This window comes from Notamacropus eugenii, chromosome 2, assembly GCF_028372415.1.
Source record: "Notamacropus eugenii isolate mMacEug1 chromosome 2, mMacEug1.pri_v2, whole genome shotgun sequence".
Lineage (NCBI taxonomy): Eukaryota > Metazoa > Chordata > Mammalia > Diprotodontia > Macropodidae > Notamacropus > Notamacropus eugenii.
In genome coordinates, this window is record NC_092873.1 from 458,628,262 (window position 1) to 458,644,079 (window position 15,818).

General features: G+C 37.3%; 1 long non-coding RNA gene across 1 annotated transcript in view; it reads left to right on the forward strand.

The window, feature by feature from the left end:
- The window catches only part of LOC140529609 (uncharacterized), a 196,585-nt gene that overhangs the window by 32,607 nt on the left and 148,160 nt on the right, over positions 1 to 15,818 (forward strand). The window contains exon 2 of the long non-coding RNA XR_011975612.1: positions 9,450 to 9,542. This is a non-coding gene — a long non-coding RNA (uncharacterized lncRNA). The remainder of the gene's footprint in view (positions 1 to 9,449; positions 9,543 to 15,818) is intronic.

Here is a 15,818-nt window from a genome sequence, read left to right on the forward strand (position 1 = left end):
CTCCATATCCTTAAACTATGAAATGGGAATAAAAATAGCATCTATCTCCCAGGGGATTTGTGAGGATTACATGAGATAATATTTGTGAAGTGAGTTTAGCATAATTCCTGGCACATTGTAGGCACTGAATGCTTGTTTCCTTCTTTCTTTTACAAGAAATATTGCTTATATCCTGTGTGAAATCTCCAGGTCTGATATTGGGCAAGTCATATCGCTTTTCTGGGCCATTTTTTATTGTAAAACTGGAAGGTTGGACTACAAGATGGAACTAAAAGTTTTCTTCCATCCTTAAATTCTGTTATAAGAGAGAGTGAAATATTAGTGAGCACATTCAGTCACTCATCGTTAGGTCATCATGGTTAGCTAGTTTTATCCTCCAATCCCCTCTCCGGCTCTGACCAAGAGACTTGAGTATGCTCTGGCTCTCATTTGGCACCTGACTAAAGTTTAGTAGTCCCCTTTCAGTGGTTCTACATTTCTTTTTTATGTTTCATGAGTAGTATTGTGGATTTTTTTCTTTTCACAAACCGTTTATTCATCAAACATTTGTTGGGCACATATATGAGCAAAGCTTAGTTCTGGGCACTAGGGAACACAATAACAGTAATAATAATATGCTTGCAGTTTGCTTACAGCCCCCTTGCTTCCTCCTGGGTTATTCTCCCACTTCACATTCTTGTTGAGTCCCCCATGGGAATGAAATGTCACGGGTTCAAGGTATTCTATCGAATGCTGGAGGGAATGTGGGGAAAATAGGTGTACTAACCAACTGTTGGTGGAGTTGTAAACTGCTCAAGTTATTATGTTTTCCCCAAATTTATTTGTTTTCAATTTTCAACAATCACTTCCATAAGTTTTAAATTTTCTCCCCTTCTTTTCCCCCTCTCCCTAAGACAGCAGGCAGTCTTATATGGGCTCTACACATACATTCTCATTAAATACATTTCCACATTAGTCATGTTGCATAGAAGAATTAAAATGAATGGGAGAAAGTGTGAGTTAAACTAAACAAAACCAAACATAATAAAAGAGAAAATAGTCTGCTTCATTCTGTGTTCCAATCCCATACTTCTTTCTCTGAATGTGGAAGGCGTTTTGCATCAAGTCCTGTGGGAATGTTTTAGGTCCTTGCACTGCTGTGAAGGGCTAGGTCTACCAGAAACAGTCCTCGCACACTGTGGCTGTTACTATGTATAATGTTCTCTTGATTCTGCTCACTTCACTCAGCATCAGTTAATATAAGTCTATTCAGGTATTTCTGAAGTCTGCCTGTTCATCACTTCTTATAGCACAATAGCATTCCATTACATTCATGTACTACATACTTGCTCAGCCATCCCCTCAATTTCCAGTTCTTGGCCACCACAAAAAGAGCTGCTATAAACATTTTTGTGCATATTAGTCCTTTCCCCATTTTTATGATCTCTTTGGGATACAACCCTAGAAGCAGGTATTGCTGGGTCAAAGAGTACACACATTTTTGTAGCCCTTTGAGCATAGTTCCAAATTGCTCTCCAGAATGGTTGAATCAGCTCACAGCTGATTGAATTAGTGTTCCAACTCTCCCACATCTTCTCCAACATTTATCATTTTCTCATTTTGTCTTGCTAGTCAATCTGATAGGTGTGATGTGGTACCACAGAGTTGTTTTGATTTGTATGTGTCTAATCAATAGTGATTTAGGACATTTTTTTCATATGACTATAGATAGCTTTAATTTCTTCCTCTGAAAACTGCCTGTTCATATCTTTTGAGTATTTATCAATTGGGGAATGACTTGTATTCTTGTAAATTTGACTCAGTTCTCTATATATTTTAGAAATGAGGCCTTTATCACTAACACTAGTAAAAATTCTTTCCCAGTTTTCTGCTTCTCTCCTAATCTTGATTGTATTAGCTTTATTTGTGCAAAAAGTTTTCAATTTAATGTAATCAAAATTATCCGTTTTTCATTTCATAATGTTCTCTATCTCTCGTTTGGTCATGAATTCCTCCATTCTCCATAAATCTGACAAATAAACTACTCCTTGCTCCCCTAATTTGTTTATATTATCAGTTTTTATACCTAGATCGTGTACCCATTTGAACTTTATTCTGGTATATGGTGTTAGATATTGGTCTATGTCCAGTTTCTGCTACGCAGTTTTCCAGTTCTCCCAGCAGTTTTTGTCAGACACTGAGTTCTTATCCCAGAAGCTGGGGTCCCTGGGTTTATCAAACAGTAGATGCTATAGGCATTGACTACTGTGTCTTGTGTACCCAACCTATTCCACTGGTCTACCCCTCTATTTCTTAGCCAGTACCAAGTGGTTCTGATGGTTGCTACTTTATAATACAATTTAAGATTTGGTATGGTTGGGCCACCTTCCCTAGCATTTCTTTTCATTAGATCCCTTGATATTCTGGATGTTTTGTTCTTCCAGATGAATTTTGATATTACTTTTTCTAGTTCTATAAAATAGTTTTTTGGTAGTTTTATTGTTATGGCACTGAATAATTAAACTAATTTAAGTATAATTGTCCTTTCATTAAATTAGCTCGACCTACCCACAAGCAACTGATGTTTCTCCAGTTATTTAGATCTGACTTTATTTATGTGAAAAGTGTTTTGTAATTGTGCCCATATAGTCCCTGGGGTTGTTTTGGCAAGTAGACTCCCAAATATTTTGTAGTGTCTACAGTAGCTTTAAATGGGATTTCTCTTTCTACCTCTTGCTCTTGGGCTCTGTTAGTAATATATAGAAATGCAGATAATTTATGTGGGTTTATTTTGTATCCTGCAACTTTGATAAAGTTGTTTACTATTTCAAGTAGTTGTTTACTTGATTCTCTAGGATTCTCTAAGTATATTGTCATATTGTTTGTAAAGAGTGATAACTTAGTTTCTTCTTTGCCTATTCTAATTCCTTCTATTTCTTTTTCTTCTGTCATTGCTAATGTTACTATTTCTAGTACCATATTGAATAACAGTCTTGATAATGGGCATCCTTGTTTCTCACCCAATCTTACTGGAAATGCATCTAGCTTATCCCCATTACATATAATGCTTGCTGATGGTTCTAGATAGATACTACTTGTTATTTTAAGAAAGGCTCTGTTTATTCCTATGCTCTCCAGTGGTTTTTCAGTAGGAACAGGTGTTGTATTTTGTCAAAAGCTTTTTCTGCATCTATTGAGATAATCATATGGTTTCTGTTCGTTTTGTTGTTGATATGATCAATTATGTTGATAGTTTTTCTGATATTGAACCAGCCCTACATTCCTGGTATAAATTCTACCTGATCAAAGTATATTATTCTTGTGATAAGTTGCTATAATCTTTTTGCTAATATCTATATTCAATAGGTAAATTGGTCTATAATTTTCTTTCTCTGTGCTCTTCCCAGTTGAAAAGTTTGGCTGGAATACTGCTGTGCCTTTTCAAAAAGAGAGGGAGCCCTAAGACCAGCAGAAACCTTCCCAGTTCTTTCCCCCTTAGAATCTGGACACTGAGACCTCCCTCCCATTTCCTGCGCAAGAAATTCTCAGGTCTAGGCTCTAACCTCTCTGTAAACTGTCAGGATATTTCCAGTATGCCTGGAAGTGTAGCTTCTTTTTTTAGATGACGTCCTAGTACAGGGCTAGTTCCCTTTAGACAGAGGCACCACCATCAGTGGTTCTTAACTTGGTGTCTATGAACTTACTTTTTAAAAGATTATAAATTCAAATATAATTTGTTCCCTTTACACTCATATGGGTTTTATTTTATGCACTTAAAAATGCTATTCTGAGAAGGGAGCTGCAAATTTTACCAAACTTCCAAATGAGTTCATGACAAAAAATGGTTCAGAATCCCTGCCCTAGTTTATGGTAACTATGCACAACAGTTCTTTTAAAAATATTTATTTTTATTCTGAAATCAGCAAACACTAAATAAAATGTGTATTTCCACATAGAGTAGAACAAAGATATGAGTAAGGCTACAAGTCTACTGTGAACGGCTTGCTTTTCCTGTGTGTGATAAATCCAAACGTAACTTTCAAAGCTGTATTTGCTTATGTATTTCCTTCTCTTCTGTAGTAAAAACAAAAAAAGTTTCAGTTTTCCTCTTCATTCTTTTTTATTTATTGCCAAGGCTTATAGATTTTACTTTTGTAACAATTCTTGTATATTCTTTTCTTTGGCACTGCCACTATCCTGGTACAAACTCTCATCACGTCACACCATTGCGTCACATGCCACATGTCACACGTCAGACGATTGCAATATCCTGCTAGTTGATCACTTGCAAAAGCGATCTCCTAACTCTGTTCCATCCTCTAGATCATAAGGGCCCTTAGCTTTTCTAGATAAGTATATGGTGAAGGACTTGGCGACTTATGTAGTATCAGAAATCCACCAAGTCTGAGAGGCTTAGACTTCATGTATCTTTTTTTTATTCCCCTGGATGACCAGGAAGCTGTGCCAGGAAAGCTGGGGCCAAGCATGTCCTAGGGACAACTTGGTTTTCTTTTAGGTAAAGCTAATTCCTAAGGATTAGGGGAAGTGAAAGAACCTGGGCTTCCCGGTCTTGTGGAGAGTGGGGAGTGGGGAGAAAGAAGCTGCTTCTGGGAAATGCTGTCCCTATCATATAGCCTGTTCACTTGAAGATATCTTTTAGGTTTTTCTTTATATTAGGTCTTCATTTGTCTCTTTGCTACTTCATTTTTCTTAATTCTTCTCTCTGGGGCCAAGCAAAACAAATCTCATCCCTCTTTCATGTGGCATATCCCTTAAGACAATTATCCCTTAGAACAACTATATACCTAAAAACAGTTATCATGCCTTCTCTAAGACAATTTTTTTTTCTTCTCCATCCCTAGTGCCTTCAATTGGGTTTTCATATGGCCCTTTACCATCCCAGTTGTGTTTTTCTGGATGAGGGTGTGCAGTTTCTATTCATCTGTAAATGTGATGTTTGGACCTGACTATTCCTAAGAGTATTTTTAGCTTTAAATCTTGACACTATGATCTTAAGTAGATAATATAGGTTTTATTATTACCACTTAATAGGTGAGAAAACTTAAACTTGGGGGTTAAAGCAAATTTCCCATGGCTACATTGTTAGTAGGTATCAGGGACATATGAGATATTCAGGGAGGACTAGCACTCTAGAGTAGGGATTGCTGAGCCCTTTTCAGGGTTGCTCATCCATCTCTCACCCAACTCTTACCTGTGGCTGTAGCATGTGCAGTGGTTCACACCTCAGTAAAACTGTCTTGACAGATGAGCTGAATCAGGTTGAGGGTAACCAAGAGGCCTCAGATCATTGCTGAGTTAGGATGTGAGGCATTCCACGCATGTGAAGACTTCTTCCAGTGGAATGAAGTAGGCACAGTAAGTGTGCTTAGAGCTTGCCAAGGTCATCAACTGCATCCTGATTTTTGTCTTGCTATTGGACCTTAATGACCCTGGAAGAGAGAGTGAGGCTAATGACTTTGTACAACACTTTCTTACTTAAACCAACTCATGTGCAAGTCAAGACATCACCTTGTGACGTGATATCATCAGTTCTTTTCTTTTTTTTTTTCTTATTATGATGATGTTTTTTTTTTTATTTTGTAATGTTTAACAGTCACTGCCATACAATTGTGATTTTATCCCCCCCACCTACCCCCCACTCCCCCCCTCCCTCCCCACGACTGCATACAATTCTGTATAGATTCTACATATACTTTCCTATTGAGTATATTTTCACTATAGTCATGCTATGTAGTCAGACTAAGATAAATGAAAGAAATCGTATAACAAATCAGAACATGATACACAAACACATACACATACACAAACATGATCTGCTACAATATGTGAGTGACTTCCATATTTCTCTCTCTGAGTGTGGCAGGCATTTTGCCTTGAGATCCTCCATTGGGATTTTTTTTTTTTTTTTTTTTGGTAAGAAGTTCTTGTGTTATTACAAAAATCTAAGTCTACCAGAAAAAACTCTCACACACTGTGGTTGTTGCTGTGCATAAAGTTCTCCTGGTTCTGCTCCTTTCACTCAGCATCAGGTCATATAAGTCCTTCCAGGCCTCTCTGAAGTCTTCTTGTTCATCATTTCTTATGGCACAATAGTACTCCATTACATTCATATACCATAATTTATTCAGCCATTCCCCAATTGATGGACATCCCCTTGACTTCCAGTTTTTGGCAACTACATAGAGTGCTGCTATAAATATTTTTGTACATGTGGGACCCTTTCCCATTTTTATGATCTCTTGGGGATATAGTCCTAGTAGCGATATTGCTGGGTCAAAGGGTATGCACATTTTTGTAGCCCTTTGGGCATAGTTCCAAATTGCTCTCCAGAATGGTTGGATGCGCTCGCAGCTCCACCAACAATGAATTAGTGTTCCAACTTTCCCACATCTTCTCCAGCATTTATCATTTTCTTGTTCTGTCATGTTTGCCAATCTTATAGGTGTGATGTGGTACCTCAGAGTTGTTTTGATTTGCATCTCTCTAACCAATAGTGATTTAGAGCATTTTTTCATATGATTATAGATAGCTTTAATTTCTTCCTCTGAAAATTGCCTGTTCATATCCTTTGACCATTTATCAATTGGGGCATCAGTTCTTTTCAAAGACAATAGTGGGTATCATAAAGGGGGACTTAAACTTAAGTCTTCTGACAACATCAAATGGTGCCAATTAATTGTTTTCAGAGTATCACTTCTGCTGTACTCTTCCATTCTGATCTATAGTTCCTTCTTCTATGGTTGTTTATGTCCAATATGAACCACATTTTAAAGTGTGCCAACACAAGTAGTTGTAAATTCTTATGTAGCATGTAAATATCTTCTGTTTCCAATGTTTCTACTGTGGTTACTAGTTAGAACAAATTCTGAGTGAATGCCAATGTGGAGACGAAGGCCAGTCCAAATGGGTTGTATAATTCTCCTATGTAGTACAAAATTCAAAGATCAGAGGTTAGACCATCACAAAGCATCTTGTTCAAAATATTCTTCAATTCTATTAAAGCATAACATGAAGAGAATAAGGAAAGTAATGAAAAATCATCCTTAGAGTTGAAAGACATAAAGAGAAGAAAATTATGCATATTCATCACTAGGGAATTCACATTAGGCCCTAAATTGTGGTGAGTAATTTAATTTGATGTTTTAAATCAAATATCTCAAGTTTAAAAGTACTTGGCTAAACATATTCATAGTATAATTTTGACAAGAGCATATAGAAGTACATTTTATTTAGAAGAATATTTTATTTTATTCCCTTAAGTTTGGAATCTATGTCCTATGGATTTGAAATGACAGTGTGTGAGCATGAGAAATGGTTGTTTTTCAAAGTGGAAAATAAGCCTCATTGAAACAACAATACTGCCATCATAATTTTACCCATGCCATATCTGTGTTAGGACATTCACAGATGACCAGATCTAGAAAATATGAGGCTAACCATCTTTCAGGAGTTCTAATTTCCTGCCCAAATTAAATAGTGGGGTCACTATGTACTTAACCAATGTAACATTAAAAACAGTGAAACATTTGTGAGCCGGAGAAAATATATTTCCCTGGGGTCTCAATGAACAATTTGGACTTGTGAAAGAACTAATTTAGAGGGAAGGGAAGGTTCTTTGGCCCCATTAGATAAGTGAATCATCCTGTTATGTTTGATAAATCAAAAGTTGTTTTTGGGGGTGTGAGAGATGTTTTGAAGGGAAAATCAACAGTCCTTAGCAACAGATTGGATATGGAAGGTGAGAGTGAGGAGTTGAGGATGACACTTGGGTTGTGAGGTTGAGTGATTGGTAGGATAATGGTATCCCCAATAGTAATGGAGAAAGTAGGATGGGGGGAGAGAGGGCTTTTGTGTGTGTGTGGTTGGGGAGTAAAGTATGAATTTAGTTTTGAACATGTTGAGTGAGACATATGCAAGCAGTTGGAAATACCATACTGGAAGTCAGTAGAGATGTTAGGACTGGGCAAGTAAATTTGAAAATCATCTGTACAGAGGTGATAATTGAATCCATGGGAACTGATAAGGAGCACCAAGTGAAATAATATAGAGGGAGAAGAACCAGGGGAACTAGTATCCCAAAAACCTAGAGAGGAGGAGTATCAAGGATAAGAGGATAAGTTGTTCCCTCCCCAACCCACTCCAGTGGTGGCTTGGGTCAGAGGCACATGCTTCATGGGCTCAAACTCACCTTACCTGAGAGGGAACTTCCTGGCCCTTCGTTCCTAGCCACTATTTGTTTTCTATCTCTCTTTTTTAGAGTCCAGAGTTTTAACTTGGTTGGCTCAAGAGATGGCCACATCTGAGACAGGGTGTGCTGGAGCCAACTCCAACAGGCTACTGTGGGGAACCTTGAGGCTACATGTGGCCTTCTATGTCCTCAGGTGCAGCCTTTTAACTGATTCTAAATTTCACAGAATAAATCCTTTCATTAAGGGTATTTGTTCTGTGAAATTTCGATTCAGTCAAAGGGCCACACTTGAGACTTAGGGAGTCACATGTGGCCTTGAGGCCCCAGGCTTCTCACCTCTCCTCTAGACCTAAGAAAGTGTGCTAGCACATTCATAATCTGAGGACAGAATCTATGGCAGAGGCAGAAAAATTCTTACCCATGTGGCCTGAGAGGGAAATCCTTGAGCTATTTTGTCCTGAACCTCAATATCCTAATTAAAGGAGGGAAATATCCTGTAGCAGTTGCCTCCAAGTTTGAAAGTTTAAGCAACTAGCATATTTTTGACAGGAGGGGAGTTTCTTGAGCAGTGTACTTCTTGGGAAGAGAAGAGGATTCTTCAGTACCCACTTCTGGGAGAAGATTCAGACAGGAACTAAAGCCATGACATGGGAAAACGAGATCTGGACCTGGTTCTCTTCCATGACTGAATTATTTTGATGTTGTAAATCCAGTGAGAGGGGGGAGAGATGCCTTTTATCTGTATATTCTACTTGGACAAAAAAAAGAGTCACTGAAATGTCGAAGTTTTGTTTATCTATCACCCTCAGTATATTTCCCTTCTTAATGAGTCCAAGCTCTCAGAGTGTTATCTTAAGTTTGAATGTCTGTATGTTCTCTGTGGGATTAAAGTGGTACGCATGAGATTTACATGTATGATTATCTGTAACCTAACCTCCAATTGTCTACTACCTTCTTCCATCAAGATGGTTGAGTTTTGCCCTGCCTTAAGCTTATTACTCTCATAGGACTGGCTAGGTCATGTCACTGTGTCTTAGTCCAGGGGTAGATGATTTGCTGGTACGTCTGTTCATTGCTTTGATATCATCTCATTAAATTGAAATTAGCAGTTGGATCATTGTAACAACTTGAAATAAGGTCACTTCTTGGAAAGAGGTATCAAGGAAGAATATAAATTAAAAGCATTAAAAAAAAGAATCTTAGAGTTAGAAGAGACCTTAGAACTTATTTTCTAATTAGAGATAATGCCTTTATTTTACAGGTGAGGAAACTGAGACCCACAGAGATGTGCAGAAGACTGCACAATTTTTAAGTGGCAGACCTTTGATCCAAAGTGAGGTCTTCTGTTTCTCAGGTCAGTATCCTTTCCATTTCATCAAATTGTTTTCCTCATTCCAAAATAACTAAATTCTTTGGTCTTTTCAGGCAATCAATGCAATTTTAAAAAATCAAATGAACTAAATGGTATAGAATCAGTTTTGCCACTTAGTTTTAAGTGGTTGTTTGACTTCAAGTTCTCCTTTTTAAAGTGGTTTTGCTGCCTGACTATAGAGTCAGAGCCACTAAGTACCATGGGAATGATTATCACTGCCAGGCCAAGGACAGATTTTTAAACTTTTCTTTCTCAGAATGGAAAGGTCTATGTGGTTTATGTGTTGCTTTCTGAAATGTCTGTACGCCCACTTAGCCTTGGATTCTTGTGATCTTAAAAGTATAGAATCTACTAGTTTGAAAGGAATCTTAGGACAAAGAAACTCCCAGAGGACAAGGTTCATGTCTTACATTTCCTTTCTATCCCTCATAGTGCCTGGCACGGCATCTATTGGATAAGTAGATGATATTATTGAAAAAGAGTGATGAGACATATTTTGGCCAGACAAAGTGTCTGACAAGGAAATTTGGCTCTTTTTAGGGTACTGGTGATTTCTGGTCTTTGCTGTTTTGTTTGTTACTTACATAGAGAAGCTACTAGGTAGTGTTTATACACTATGATTTCAAGGTCTTGTGGTGTCTAGGGCTTAGAAATGAAAAGAACCACCATTGACAACTGTCATCCCATGTTTAGATACCATCTGAGGGCATGTCTGAGACATTTTTGAGCTCTGTAATACTTTGTTTCTGCACTGGGCCTTGAAACAAATATATTTCTGGCCACACCCAAACCGAGAAATGTTCCATTCTCAGGCTTGAGTGAGAAACTGAAGATTTTCTCTCTTCACTGAAATATCTGTCCAGTAACAATACTAGATTTCTAGCTAATGTGCTTTACATATGTAATAACATTTGATTTTCACAATAGCCCTGGGAGGTAGGTGGTACTGTTATCCCCATTTTACAGATGAGAAACCTGAGGTAGGCAGAGGTTAACTGACTTGCCCAGGGAAACACAACTATTAAGTATCTAGGGCAAATCTGAGCTCTGGTCTTTTTGACTCCTAAATCTAGGACTTAATCCACTGCAGCACTCAGCTGCCTATTGTGCCACTTAGCTGCCTGATTATAGAAGCTACAGGAGCAGCCGCCAGGGTGCATCTTTCCGAGACTACTTCTCAGGGAAATGGTTGTGGGAATTGTGCTGAAAGCATTGCTATTCCCAAGGCTCTTGGATTCGGGGTCATAGGGGCCTTCAGAAGGCACATGGCTGCTACACTCCACCCATGCAACCCAAAACAGATTAAAATGTAATTGGGAAATATTTAACATAATAAATAAAAATACAATAAAATATAGATAACATTGCATTTTAAAACTAAGTCAGTATGTATTCAGCAGGGATCCCTCATTTCTACTTGAGTTTGACACCATGGTCCTTACAACATTCCTTGTTCCCCTTTTGGTCATCATTGCTAATTGGAGTGTGAAGTAAAAGATCAGATTTATTTTAATTTGTATTTCTCTTATTAATGCTTTGGGGCATGTTTGCACACATCTATTTACAGCTTGAAATTCTTTAAAAATTGTTCCTATAGTTTAATCTATTGGTGAAAAATTCTTGTTATATATTTGGTCAATTACTTTTGTATCTTGGGTAGGAGACATACAAATAACTGTTGCAAACGTTATTTCTAGCTTAAAATTCTCTGTATTATCCTCATTGAATTTATTTGTGCAAAATCTTTTAAATTTTATTTCTATTTTGTCTTTTATGATCTCTCCTATCCATTATTTAGTTAAGAATTTACCCTCTAGTGATAGTTGAAAAAAGAATCCAGTCTCATTGTCTTCTAATTTATTGATGGTGTGATCCTTTATATTCAGGTTGTGCATGTATTTATTATGATATGTGGCATAAGATGTTGGTCTAAAATTTTGGCTGAGCTACTTTCCAGTTTTTGCAGCCATTTTCTAAAAAAAAGGGAATTCTGTTTTTCCTCCCCTACTACTCTTAATAACTGGTATTCTTGGAGTTATCAAACACTGAACCACTATTGTGGTTAATTTTGCTTCTTGCTTACTCTATTTTACTGATTTAATTTTCTATTTTTAGATCAGTGCCAAATATTTTTAATGACTACTGCTTTATAAGATAGTTTGAGATTGAATCATGATTTGCTATTTTCCCCTTTTACTTTGTATCATTATTTTCCTTGTGATTCTGGATATTTAGTTCTTTTAAATGGATTTGGTAGTTCTTCTGTCTAGTTTTATAAAGCATCTCCTGTGTAATTTGTCTTGTACAATGACAAATTTGTAACTTATTCTAGGTGGTATTGCCATTTTTATTACATTGGCATGATCCAACCCCCAACAGTGATCAACACTAAAATTATTAAGTCTTCCTTTATTTTCCAAAGGATTATTTTATAGTTTTATTTTTTGTGTATCTTGGTAATTTAATCTCTAGATATTTTATGCATTTTGTTCTTTTAGATGGAATTTCTCATATCATTGCTTCTTTCTGGTTTGTGTTAGTGTTCTAAGGATTTTGTGAAGTTATTAGTGATCTCAGTTGTTTGCTTCAGTGATCCTGAGGTATTCTAAGTGTGCCTTCCTAACATCTGAAAAAGGGATAATTTTGTCTTCTCTTTGCTGATGTTGATACCTCTAATATTATTCTCTTGTGCTCCTCTTGCGCAGCCCTTGTTTTTTATATTTATTCATTCGTAGTGGGGAAAGGGAACATTCTTGCTTTACTAGTACTTTGTGGGAAAATTTCTCTGTTGAAAGTCATATTAGCTTGTGGCTTCGAATATATATGTATATATGTACATATATATGTATGTAACATATATGTTGTATAAAATATATATTATATATATTTGACCATATCAAAGACGCTTCCAGGCCTATATTTTTTAAAAATGTGAATGCTCCATTTTGTCAAATATTTTCTCAGAATCTACTGAAATAATTGTGTGTTTTTTTTGTTTGTATAGTTAATTATGCTAATGGTTTTCTTAATGTTGAGCCATTTTTGTGTTCATTCATGAATTCAGCTTCGACATAGTAAATTATTTATGGATTTCTGTGTTTTCTATATTCTCTAAAAAAATCATTGCATGGATTTTAATCAGCAGTTTAATATTCATCAGTCAATATTAGTGAGATTGGTTTATAGTTTTCTTTATCTTGTCTCTCCATGGTATAAATATCAGGATCATATTTGTTTAATATAAGGTGTTTGGTAGTATAATTTCTGTTTTGAGAATTTTTGTGGCTGTTGTATTGGTACTAATTGCCTCTTTCTAACAAATACTGGGTTTTTCTCCACCCATTTTCCTAATCCTTTCCCCTTGTATGTTCTGGGATCTCTTTCCAGGTAAGTTAATTTTTGGTGGAGCCAGCAGAGTTCAGTGGGAAATGTTCTATAACTCTCGTTCAGGGGAACTGATCTTTTTCCTTTTCTCTCACTCTTTTTGATGTCGTGTCGTCCCCCTTTTAGCCGATGAGCTGTTCTTCAGGTCCCAAACATTTCCTCATTCCTGTTGAGAGTTAGTAGAGTTTAATGAATCTGCCTTTTAGATGATTTCCTGGATTATCAAAAAGCTCCAATAGAAATCATCCCCAAACCCTTATCTCACTCATATGGGCCTGTGTGATGTTACTTTACAGTGTTACTAGAACACACTCTTCCTGCTTGCTGTGCCCAGCTCCCACTGGTCATTCTGTGATCTGTCACTCCCTTAGTGTTTTATCATTTTTCTCTCACTACCCACAATGATAAGGGGAGAAACTTAACGTCTCTCATTCATTTTCCCTCTTAAGTTCTGACCAGTTATTACCTGCCTCCCTTCTCCCCATCCTACACTCTTCTTTCTTTGTCTGAGAGAAGTTAGCCTGTACTGTCTTATCGCCTATAATATTCAGTGAGGGAATGATACTTTTCTCCTGAAATAAATATTAATTCACTTCTTTCACTTACTTTCCTGCTTTTTCCTGGTGTGCATTTTACTCTTTGGATTTTTTTTATCCTATTGATGCTATCTTTGGTTCTCAATCTCTTTTAGAGAATGTGCAATTAAAAAAAACCAAATAAGCGACAAATTCTTCCCCTCTCTTTAGACTATAAAATGATTTTTCCTTTCTTCCTGTCAAATCTGTGCTTTGATATTATAGCTCTGCATTTTGTTAAGGATATTTCTTAGTGAATCAAATATGGGATTCACATTGGTGTTCCATGAATCTTTTGATCTGTATTGTGGTGTGAGGTGCCAATGTTATTGGTCAGTTTGTGTGTGTGTGTGTGTGTGTGTGTGTGCATGTGTGTGATTTCTTACAGTTTGGTATTCAGGTTTTCTTTTTCATGATATTTACCTGGAAGGCTTGTCATGATTAGATTTTCTCCTCATACCCAATCTTTGGGTTCAGTGTTCTTGTAGAGCTCTGATGGATTCTTCCAGTTTTGTTTTTTAAAAGTTTAATTCTAGATCTGGGATTTATAGGGCCCAAGATGATGGAGTAATTCTCCCATATTAATCTCCAAAAAAGCATAAAGTAGCACCCTAAATCAAATTCTGGAACAACGGGATCAGTGAAAAGATTAGGTAAAACAGTTTTTCAGCCCAAGAAACTTGGTTGGCAAGAAAGGCCATCTCACTTGGGTGAAAGGAAAGCGTGTTTCAGGACAGGAAGCATCCCAGCAAACCAGCAGCAAGATCCATCTCGGCTAACAGGTGGGAGATCCTGAGCTTCAGTGTGATGGAGCAGGCAAACGCCATCACCAGGATTTCCCATGTGCCTTAGTTTAGCCAGGGATGCCGGCAGATTCTCATGCAGAGTATCTCCATGTTCTTCGCTGTAACCCCAGGGAAACGCAGAAACACTCCACTAGGCCTCCACATATGCCAGACACCACCACAAGGACCCCAGCCCCTCACCAGGTGAGCTGCCAGACTCCTATAGCCTCCAGCAGCACTAGCCATTCCCTACCCCACCCTCTCAGCACAGCACCAGAAATGAGGAGCTTCAGGACATCAGTGCAGCAACTGGTAAACAGCCAGGTATAAGCAGCTCCTGGTACAAGAAGCCTGAGACAGAGCCCTTACCACCCTGGGAGCAGAACTCAAATTCAAAAGAAAGGGAAAAGGTCCCCCAAAAAGAATGAGCAAAAAACAACAAAAAAAGAATTTAACCATAAAAGTTATTATGACGACAGGGAAATAAACTGAGAAGAGGACAACAATGTCAAAACACCTATGGGCAAAACCCCAGAGAAAAACATGCAAGAGGTCTCAAGCCCAGAGAGAACTCCTGGAAGAGCTCAAAAAAGAGCTTAACAGTCATAGAAGAGAGATAACCATTTATGTCTATTGTTTTTCTTTCTACCTCTGTATTTTTCCATACTGTCATTCTCTTCCACAGATTATACTGTCATGGATAGTATCTCTATACTATTTTCAATTAATTTATTATTTTCTCAAACATTCCAGTGATTCTTGGAGCTGCCCCATGGTTTCAGGGGGCCCTGGGATATCTGCTGTAATAGCTTTATCTCCTTCAGGGGGTTTTGACTCAGTTTCCTTCCTTTTGAAGTACATGATCATTGTATATCTCTTTGAATGTTTGTTCATTTTTGTCTCCTCTCTCAGCTTTTGTCTGTCTTTATCTTTATGCTGCTCCATCAGTAAACATACTTATCACTAGTCTTTTCCTCTTGGAAGGTTAGTGACCCAGTGCAGTTGTGCCTTTCCCCTAGCTCTTGTTACTTGTTCTCTCTTTTCTCAGACCATCAGGGATGAGTGAAGTCTAATCTCTGAGGAGTGAGTCTGACTCTGTGGACTATTACTGCAGGGAGATGCAATTGAGAAGCAACTACTTCTTGAAAGTAGTAGTACAAAACTTCCCCCAAAATCAGAACTTTGTCTAAAGTGCTCTCTCATCGTTTCCTTTGTGTTGGCCGGGTAATGGACCACATTTTGGCTACTTGATGAATCCCAAATTCTGAGTAGTTTGCATTTATTAAAAGGTATTTTACTTCATTTTTGTCTTTACATCCTCAACACATAGCACAGTACCTTGCATATGCAGATGCTTAATAAACACATTGATTGTACTGAGTCATTATTATTTTAAACTTAATTATCATTATCATTAATGGTTTATTATTAGCTATTGTTATTATTTTATTAGTTCATATTTATGGGTTAGAGATCAGTATTTGAGGAGAGGCTTCCCAGTGTCCTTCAAGTCG